The sequence below is a fragment of the Rhinoraja longicauda genome, chromosome 4 (genome assembly GCF_053455715.1).
Source record: "Rhinoraja longicauda isolate Sanriku21f chromosome 4, sRhiLon1.1, whole genome shotgun sequence".
NCBI classification, from domain to species: domain Eukaryota; kingdom Metazoa; phylum Chordata; class Chondrichthyes; order Rajiformes; family Arhynchobatidae; genus Rhinoraja; species Rhinoraja longicauda.
Genome location: NC_135956.1, coordinates 68,163,740 through 68,174,518, shown reverse-complemented (window position 1 = coordinate 68,174,518; position 10,779 = coordinate 68,163,740). Strand labels below are relative to the sequence as shown.

The window sequence follows — 10,779 nt, the reverse complement described above, 5'->3', positions numbered from 1 at the left end:
TGCACATGCAGCAGGCAAATGAGAAATGCAGCTGGCATGTTGCTGTTACTTCAAGAAGGTTTTTGGAGGTTTAATGAGCAGTGTGCGTGTATGTATCTGTGCTGCAGTGGAATGTGAATGCCATGTTCAGACTGGTGGCTTTGTCAAATTCCACCCGCAAAACAGAAGAAGCTGGCGTACGACCAATGGAAACAACACCTGGGATAGGGCCTCAGGTGGAGAGAGTTGGAGGAAAGTGGAGGGAGAGAGATAGAGAGAGAGAAAAAGAATGAAAGAAAGAAAGATAGGCATACACTTCCATAGTTTAATTGAATAGTAGTTTTTGAACAGACATTATCATTAAAATCAGAATGGAAAGTGGAAAAATGTGTTAGTCAGAGAGTTGCTGTTGGATAAAATAACCGATAAATGACTGACATTCCAGGTGCAGCTCTGGTTGAAGGCCCCCTTGTATTGTCTATCTGCTCACTGGTTAGAACGCAACAAAAGCTTTTCACTGCACCTCGGCACACGTGACAATAAACTGAACTGAATCCTGCTGATCCTCATGGCTGGCAGTCCTTGGGCAGTACAGAGAAGGACTGGGCACCATATAAAGGAAGTCGGAGTCAGCAGAGTTCGTCTCTTGCAAAAGGAGTGGAATTGAGTCAGCTCTCTGTGACAGGCAGTGATTGTGGCTTCTTCTTCTTGCGATGGAGGCGGCAGAAGTTATGAAGCTGCTTCTGCTTTTGCTGTCTCTGTTTGTTGTCGTTCGCCTGACTGAGGTCAGTTGACAGGGCTCACCACGGGGAGGTCGACAACATGTGGCTTAATGTGCAAGTAATGGTTCTGGGCTAACTCATGAGCAACGGGATTTAGTGGGAATCTCTAATTAGGAATTTACACAAATAAATGAGGTGAGGTTTACTTTAGTATGCGCTGATGTAGTTTGGGTCTGTGCTCTGAGTTGTGTCTTGGGGTTAACGTTTTTTTTTTCTTTTTCAGTCACTCCCCACTCACTGTAAACCAAGGCTGAAGAGGATATTGCCGTGCTGGTGGTGGACAATGGCTCCAGGATGTGCAAGGCTGGCTTTGCAGGGGATGGGTGGTGGACAATGGCTCCAGGAATTGCAAGGCTGGCTGTGCAGGGGATGGGTGGTGGACAATGGCTCCAGGATGTGCAAGGCTGGTTTGCAGGGGATGACACCCCCAGGGCTGTGTTCCCCTCCATCGTGGGATGGCCTCGACACCAGGTGAGTCCTCCAGCTGTTTTCTGCTGGATACCCCTCCTTCCTCATGTCCTGGTTTGTTCTGTTCAGTTGCAGCCTCTCTCTTGGTGTTTGTGCCATGTAGGTGTCAATCAGTGTGTGCTGTCATCTGAGTCAGAGTCCCCTTTCTCTCCCCCTTGTAGAAATGGGAGATTGGAGTCTCTGGAGAGCTGAGCTGGTTGTGTTCAGGGAGGCTGGAGGGAAACCTGACCACACCTGAGTTCTGACTTCTCTTACTGGGAACTCCATGCTTTGTGTTAACTCAATAGACAATAGACAATAGGTGCAGAAGTAGGCCATTCGGCCCCTTGAGCCAGCACCGCCATTCAATGTGATCGTGGCTGATCATTCTCAATCAGTACCCCGTTCCTGCCTTCTCCCCATACCCCCTCACTCTGCTATCCTTAAGAGCTCTATCTAGATCTCTCTTGAATGCATTCAGAGAATTGGCCTCCACTGCCTTCTGAGGCAGAGAATTCCACAGATTCACAACTCTCTGACTGAAAAAGTTTTTCCTCATCTCCGTACTAAATGGCTTACCCCTTATTCTTAAACTGTGGCCCCTGGTTCTGGACTCCCCCAACATTGGGAACATATTTCCTGCCTCTAACGTGTCCAACCCCTTAATAATCTTATACGTTTCGATAAGATCCCCATCTCTGCTGTAGGAGCCTCTGTGCCCAAACTTGTCATTTCCTTCCCACCTCCCCGCCACTCCCATTGAGCCTGCCTTGCATTGATTATTACCTAATCCCATTCACCATGCTGTCTCTAACTCTTGCTGGGCACCTCCCCCCCCCCCCCCCCCCCCCCCCCCTGCATCGCAACCACTTTGAATCTCTGAAAGGAATGAGACTGCGAGATGCCACCTGCCATGGACTTCGACTGAAATCCCAGAGATTTGACAGTGAATATTTTGGTCTTGTGCGAGTGCAGAGGTTCCAGTTGTTATCTCCGCTCCTGCACATTTTTTAAAAACATCCCGCTTAAACATCCCGCTTTCCAGCTTTCCTTTTCCTTCAAACAACCTTCTCCAATCAACTTGAACGAGTTCCTGTCTAATACCCTTCGAAGTTGGCCTTGCCAAATTCAGAATTTTGACTTGTGTTCCGGCCCTGCCTCTATCCATAACTATCTTAAACCTAATCGAACAATGGTCACTGGTCCCAAAAGGCTCGTTCACGAACGCTTTGTGTGTTTGCCCCTCCCAATTCCCTAAGAATTGATCAAGCGTTGCCCTCTCCCATTTATGGGCCTCTACATATTGCCTGAGGAAACTTTCCTGACAAATTCTGCTCCATCTAAACTTTTTCCACTGTGAAATTCCCAGTCAATATTGGGAAAGTTAAAATCCCTTATTATGACAATTTCAGTAGTCCTGCAGCTGCCTGCAATCTCCTGGCATATTTGCTCTTTTAATTCCTGTTGACTATTTGTGGGCCTGCAGTGCACCTCCAACAATGTAATCATTCCTTTTTTTTGTTCCTTAGCTCCACCCGTATAGCCTCACTGGACAAACCATCAGTAATGTCATCGCTGACCACTGTAGTAACATCCTCAATCAATAAGGCAACATCTCCTACTCTTTTACCCCACATCTATCTCCCCTGAAGGATCTGTACCCTGGAACGTTAAGCTGTCAATCTTAACCAGGTTTCTGGAATGGCTACACCATCTCAGTTGCACAGACATATCCACAGCTTTTCCCCCTCTGTTATCAGGCTTCTGAGTGATCCTTCCATAATTTATCGTAATGCCCGATTCACCTCTCCCCCATTGTAGACTTTGAACATTGCCTATTAAATTTATGCGCAGCAATGCTGAGAATTATGATCAGCCATGATCATATTGAATGGTGGTGCAGGCACGAAGGGCCGAAAGGCCTACTCCTGCACCTACTTTCTATTATATACTGCACTATATCTTCCCTTTTACTCTACCTATTGTACTTGAGTTTCACTAAATTGTATTTATGTATCGTATATCTGATCTGTTTAGACCGCATGCAAAATAAAGCTTTTCGCTGGACAGAGAACATTGAACAGAACAGCACAAGAACAGGTACTTTGACAGGTCTGGCACCACACCTTCTACAACGAGCTGCGAGTGGCCCCAGAGGAGCACCCTGTCCTCCTCACAGAGGCTCCACTCAATCCCAAAGTCAACCGGGAGAAGATGACCCAGATCATGTTTGAGACCTTCAACACCCCAGCCATGTACGTTGCCATTCAAGCTGTGCTGTCCTTGTATGCCTCTGGCCGCACCACTGGCATTGTGATGGACTCTGGGGACGGTGTAAGTCACACTGTGCCCATCTACGAAGGCTACGCCTTGCCACACGCCATCCTGCGTCTGGACCTGGCTGGTCGGGATCTCACTGACTACATGATGAAGATCCTGACCGAGCGTGGGTACTCCTTCACAACCACGGCCGAGAGGGAGCCGTGACATCAAGGAGAAGCTCTCCTATGTGGCCCTGGATTTCGAATCTGAGATGCAGACGGCCAGCTCCTCCTCATCCTTGGAGAAGAGCTACGAGCTCCCTGATGGCCAAGTTATCACCATTGGCAACGAGCGTTTCAGGTGCCCAGAAACCCTCTTCCAACCATCCATCATTGGGATGGAATCTACTGGGGTCCATGAGACCTGTCATAAAAACATCATGAAGTGTGATGTGGACATCAGGAAGGATCTGTACGCCAACATTGTCCTAACTGGTGGAACCACCATGTTCCCAGGGATCGCTGACCGGGTGCAGAAGGAAATCACAGCCTTGGCTCCATGAAGATTAAGATCATTGCTCCACCAGAGAGGAAGTATTCAGTGTGGATCGGAGGTTCCATCCTGGCTTCTCTCTCCACCTTCCAGCAAATGTGGATCAGTAAGCAGGAGTATGATGAGTCTGGTCCCTCCATTGTCCATCGCAAGTGCTTCTAATGGCCCTGGGTCATGTGCACTCGGTGTGAACATCTGTCCACCCATTTGTCCCTCCTGCAAACCCTGCCTTTTAGATTATTGCACATTCCATAACTTTCCCAGCCCCTGATGCCCTTGGAGACTTCCTCAACCCTTAAGATCCGAATTTCAAGCATCGCTCCTGAAATGGGTAAATGTGCATTGTTGATTGAGCTGTCAATGTCTCTGTCAAGCTCTCAGGTGCAGTTGACCTTGCAATTGTCAAATTGACTAACTTTTTCAATAAGTGTAAGAAAATAACTGCAGATGCTGGTACAAATCGAAGGTATTTATTCACAAATGGCTGGAGTAACTCAGCAGGTCAGGCAGCATCTCAGGAGAGAAGGAATGGGTGACGTTTCGGGTCGAGACCCTTCTTCAGACTGATGTCAAGGGGACGGGACAAAGGAAGGATATAGGTGGAGACAGGAAGATAGAGGGAAAACTGGGAAGGGGGAGAGGAAGAGAGGGACAGAGGAACTATCTAAAGTTGTAGAAGTCAATGTTCATAACGCTGGGCTGCAAGCTGCCCAATAAAAGTGCTAGCCAATATTTACCTCGTGTAGTATTTGAGTTTCTATGCTGTGACAGAAGTTGATTCCATCTCTTCACTTCCTCTTTCAGAAGAGGTTTGTCATGTATGGTCTTCACCAAACCATTATCAAACCTGGCAGTGAAGCATTGGGAGCAGACACTCCCACATGTCAAACCTTCCAGTTGCTGCATTGGAATGCATCTGGAGACAATCTTGTCCACAACTGCAGCCGTTAAACCTAGCTCCCGTCTACATTTTCAGCAGGAGATGGATGAGTCTTTTGGTATTGCTAGGGTTGTTCCGGAGCCATTGTACTGAAGTACACAGCACCAGCACTGGCATTTCATGGTTTTAATTTGCCTGGCAGTGACCCATCTCTGTCCCTGAAGAACAATGCAATATGCACTACCTACTCTACCGTGATTCCAATTTCCTTTAAAACCTTGGTGCTGAAGAAAAGCCATTTCAGACTCTCGCACCAAGTTAGAACAATTGCCTTTGAGTGTTCAAACCATCACACTTGTGTGTAGTGCGGATATCCCAGCTGTAGACAACACCGACAGGGCGCTGGTTAGCGAGGCTGGAGGGGGATCCACCGCCGGGGATGTGCACACATTCTCGGTGTCCGAGCACGATGTGAGGAGGGCTCTGGCCCGTGTGAACACGAGGAAAGCTGGAGGCCCAGATGGTATAGCTGGGCGAGTACTAAAGTCTTGTGATACTCAGCTTGCTCCAGTGCTCGCCACAATATTTAACCTCTCCTTGGCAAAGTCCGTGGTCCCTGCATGCTTCAAATGATCCATTATTGTACCGGTGCCAAAGAATGCCTCTCCAGCTTGTTTTAATGACTACTGACCGGTGGCCCTCACCTCGGTTGTCAGGAAATGCTTCGAAAGACTAATCAAGAAGCACATTTGTGCCCTCCTTCCTCGCAACATGGACCCACTACAGTTCGCATACCGTCCGAACTGGTCCATGGATGATGCGGTCTCCCAGGTTCTGCACACCGCTCTCTCTCATCTGGACAGCCAGAGGGGGGGCTATGTGAGGATGCTGTTCATTGACTTTAGTTCAGCTTTCAATACCATAGTCCCCACCAGACTGGCTGAGAAGCTGCTGGAACTGAGGCTTAGCACTCCTCTGTGTGCCTGGGTCCTGGACTTTCTCACCGCCAGGCCCCATGTGGTCAGGATGGGGGAACACACATCTAGCCCCCTCACCCTGAACATAGGATCCCCCCAGGGTTGGGTCCTTAGCCCCCTACTGTACTCCCTGTACACACATGACTGTGTGGCCAGGTTCAGCTCAAACTCCATCATCAAGTTTGCTGATGACACTGTGGTGGTGGGCAGGATCTCCGACAACGATGAGAAGGCCTACCGGGAGGAGGTGGCTGATCTGGCACTCTGGTGTCAGGACAATAGCCTCCTCTTGAATGTCACAAAAACTAAGGAGCTGATTGTGGACTTTAGAAGGGCTAAACATCCCAGGACGTACACGCCACTGGAGATAAATGGGTCTACTGTGGATAGGGTGGGCAGCTTTAAATACCTGAGAGTCCGTATCAAAGAGGATCTGACATGGGCAACGCACATTGCCGCACTGGTGGGTAAGGCAAAGCAGCGCCTTTACCACCTTAGACAGCTGAGGAAATTCAGAGTGTCTCTGAGGATCCTTCAATGCTTCTACTCTGGGGCTGTAGAGAGCATCCTGTCCGGCAACATCACGGTCTGGTTTGGGAACAGCTCTGCCCAGGACAGGAAGGCCCTGCAGAGAGTAGTGCGTTCGGCAGAACGCACCATGGGAATTACACTCGCCCCCCTGCAGGACCTATACATCAGGAGGTGTGGATCGAGAGCAAGCAAGATTATGAGGGACCCCTGCCACCCCAGCAACAGACTGTTCCAGCTGCTACAGTCAGGCAAACGCCTCCGCTGTCATGCTGTGAAAACGGAGAGGGTGAGACGGAGTTTCTTCCCACAGGCCATCAGGACTGTTAACTATTATAACTCCAGGGACTAAATTTTGTGTTTTCTGTATTAACTTTAATTTATATGCTGTAACTGTAATTCTTTTTTTGCACAATCTGCAGGCATTGCCACTTTCATTTCACTGCACATCGTGTATGTGTATGTGACAAATAAACTTGACTTGACTAGGAAATATGTCATTAAACTGGAAAGTGGGCAGAAAATTTTCATGAGGATGTTGCCAGACTGGAGGGCTTGAGTATAAGGCAAGTCTGGGACTTTTTTTTAGGGGCATAGATTTAACATGAGCGGGGAAAGATTTAAAATGGACCTGAGGGACAACCTTTTTCACATGGGGTGGTGGGTACATGGAACAAGCTATTAGAGGATGTGGTAGATGTGGGTATAATTGTAAGATATTTGGACTGGTAGATGAATAGGAAATCTTTGGAGGGATATGGGTCAACACAGACAAATAAGACTCCCAGATTGGTCAGTGTAATGTGTTTAATCAAAGGGCCTGTTCCTGTGCAGTATGACTCTAATGACCCACTTTGCTGAGCCACATGACAATAGATTCTTCAGGTGAGATTCTCACTAATTAGTCCAGTTTCCCCTTTCTTCAGAGCTCTGCAGATCACTTATTTAACCGAGAGAAATGAATTATATATTTAGCGAGCAGAAAGCAGACTGCTGGAGGAACACGGTGGCATCTAGAATATAGAACACAGAACAGTACAGCCCAAGAATAGGACCTTTGGCCCACAATGTCTGTGCTGCCCATGGTGCCAAGACCATCATTTTTCGAATGGCACCTACGTATCTGCTTCAACCACCAGCCACACATTCCAGGCACTCATCGGTCTCTGTGTAAAATACTTGCCATGCACATCTCCATTAAAGTTTGCCCCTTTCACCTTAAAGCTATACACTATAGTATGTTATTTTTCCATATTGGGGAAAAAGGTTCTGACTGTCTACCCTATCCATGCCTCTTATAATTTTAATCTTCTATCAGGTCTCCCTGCATCCCCCACATTCCGGAGAAAACAATCCAAGTCTGTCTAACCTCTCCCTGGAGCTAATATCTCCTAATCCAGGCAACAATCTGATAAACATTCACTTCATCCTTTCCAAAGATCTGTCTGAACATCAATGCTGTTAATTGTCATGCCATTCTTTCGATATTTTCCCCTTACATTTGACCTCCCAAAGAGCAACACTTCACACTTGCTCACATTAAACTCCATCTGCCATGTCTCTGTCCATTTCTGCAGCTGATCTATATCCCGTTGTATACTTTGAAAGCCTTTCTCACAGCCCGCAACCCCAGCTATCTTGGTGTCATCTGCAAACTTACTAACCAATCCATATATGTTTACGTCCAAGTCATTTATATATATCACAAACAGCAGAAGTCCCAGCACAGATCTCTGCCGAACTCCACTGGTCACAGCCTGAATATTGTCCTCACACCACAACCCTCTGTCTTCTTTCAGTATGCTAGTACTGAATTCATATGGCAAGTCACTATTAACCCTGTGCATCTTAATCTTCTGGATCAGCCTACACAATGTTGGATTTTATCAAACTTTATTTCTGGAGGCAAATGGACTGCCATTTTTTTCTATGCTGCATTTAATGGGCCTACTTCTGCCATACTTTTCAGCCAGGTGTTCCAGTTTACAGTGTGGTGCTGGGGAAAGGATCTTGCTTGTTGGATCTTCTCAGTTTGCTCCCAGAGCTGGCGCCTGTAATGCTGCCAAACTTGTAGAAACCAAGAGCCAGCACTGAGCTGCTGAAATGGTGTCGCATTTCCTGCAGAGCCTATTGGGGGAAGGCACTTGCACTTCTTAATTTGATGAGTGAAACACTCCAACATACAAGGCTGCGGACTGAGTGTTGAGCAAATAGTGTAGATGGGTGCCTGATAACTAATATGGTCTGGGTGTGCTGAAGAGCCGAATAAGATTCATAGTCATGGAACAGGGAAACAGGCCCTTTCTGCAGCGTCAGTGGCCGAGGGGGTGACCTGATGGATGTTTGTACGATTATGAGAGGCACACATGGGGTAGACAAATCAGAACCTTGTTGCCCAGGGTGAAAATGTCAAATATTAGATGGCCATAGGTTTTAAATAAGAGGGAAAAAATTTAAAGGAAATGTGCAGGGCAATATATTTTACCGGTGGTGTGTGCCTGGATCGTGCTGGTGAGGGTGGTGGGCACTGGAGGCAGACAAGATAGTGATGTTTAAGAGGCTTGTCGATAGGCACATGGATATGCAGAGAATGAAGGGGTATGGATTATATGCAGGCAGAAGAGATACGTTTAACTTGGCATCATGTTCGGCTCAGACATTTTTCTGTGCTGGTCTGTGCTGGTCTGTGCTGGTCTGTGCTGGTCTGTGCTGGGCTGTGCTGGGCTGTGCTGGGCTGTGCTGGTCTGGTTGATTCATGCTGACTGAGTCGGCACATGCATTGTAGGCTGAATGGCCTGTTCTGTGATGGTCTGTTCTACGTTTATCCATGCTGACTGAGTTGGCATTGTGGGCTTGTCCCATTTTCCTACATTTGGCCCACAGCCCGCTAAACCCTTCCTATCCATATGGTAGTCCAAATAACTTTTGAAATTGGTAATTATGTCTGCTTCTGTAGTCAAAGCCTCCAATTGAAAAACAACCCTTCACAACTGCATTTTGAGTTCTTCTTCCAAGTCAAATTTCAGTCAATTAGGTAACTTGCCTTGGATTTCATAGAAACATAGAAACATAGAATATAGGTGCAGGAGTAGGCCATTCTGCCCTTCGAGCCTGCACTGCCATTCAATATGATCATGGCTGATCATCCAGCTCAGTAGCCTGTACCTGCCTTCTATCCATACCCCCTGATCCCTTTAGCAAAAAGGGCCACATCTAACTTCCTCTTAAATATCGCCAATGAACTGGCCTCAACTACCTTCTGTGGCAGAGAATTCCACAGACTCACCACTCTCTGTGTGAAGAAATGTTTTCTCATCTCGGTCCTAAAAGACTTCCCCCTTATCCTTAAGCTGTGACCCCTGGTTCTGGACTCCCCCAACATCGGGAACAATCTTCCCGCATCTAGCCTCTCCAACCCCTTAAGAATTTTATATGTTTCTATAAGATCCCCCCTCAGTCTTCTAAATTCCAGCGAGTACAAGGCGAGATCATGTGATCTAACCTTCTCTACTGGCTTACAACACAGGACATTATCAAAGGCCTCGCCTTGGTCCATATACACAATTGCTTTGTTTAGTTTTGTATCTCTAAACTAAACTAAACTAAACAATGCCCTCATCAATCCTCTTGGTGACCTCTTCAATAAACTGTATCAGATCAGTGAGATATGATTTCCCATACACAAAGCCAAGTTAATTAACCCGAGGTATCACAAATTGCTGGAGTAACTCAGTGGGTCAGCCAGCATCTCTGGAGAGAAGGAATGGGTGAGGTTTCGGGTCGAGGCCCTTCTTCTCACTGAATTAATTAACCCTTGTCGGTCCATACCTATGGCAAGTGCTTGTAGATCCTTTCTCTCAGAATTCCCTCTAAAATCCTATCCTCCATTGATGTCAGGCTCACCGGCCTGTAGTTCCTACTTTATCCTTACTGCCATTCTAAAATTAAGGTACAGTGTCAACCACCCTCCAGTTTTCTGGAACTTCATCTGTGGCTAACGATGATGCAAATATCTCTACAGGAACCTCCACAATTTCCACCCTAACTTCCCAAGGTACGAGGATGTACTTGTCAGGCGCTGGGGAAATGTTCACCTCAATATGTTTGAAAACCGTCAATACTTCCTCACAGATAATTCATATCTGATCGAACTCATCACAACTCCTATGCCTTAATTTAGCTTCAATGATCTTCTCAGTAAAATCAGAATTTATTTAATCTCCCTCATCTCTCGTTCTACATTACGACAGCCATGCTGATCTTTAAGGAGACCTATTCTTTCCCAAGCCACCTTATCTCAATATACCTGTCAAATCTCTCGGGATTATTGTTTACATTGCCGGTCAGCTACATGTCATTGTGTAGGAAGGGA

The 10,779-nt window shown here is 46.9% G+C and overlaps 1 pseudogene; it reads left to right on the top strand.

Moving 5' to 3' along the window:
* The first annotated feature begins 3,349 nt into the window (after nt 1-3,349).
* LOC144592826 (actin, non-muscle 6.2 pseudogene) lies at nt 3,350-4,216 on the top strand (annotated as a pseudogene).
* The last annotated feature ends 6,563 nt before the right edge of the window (nt 4,217-10,779 follow it).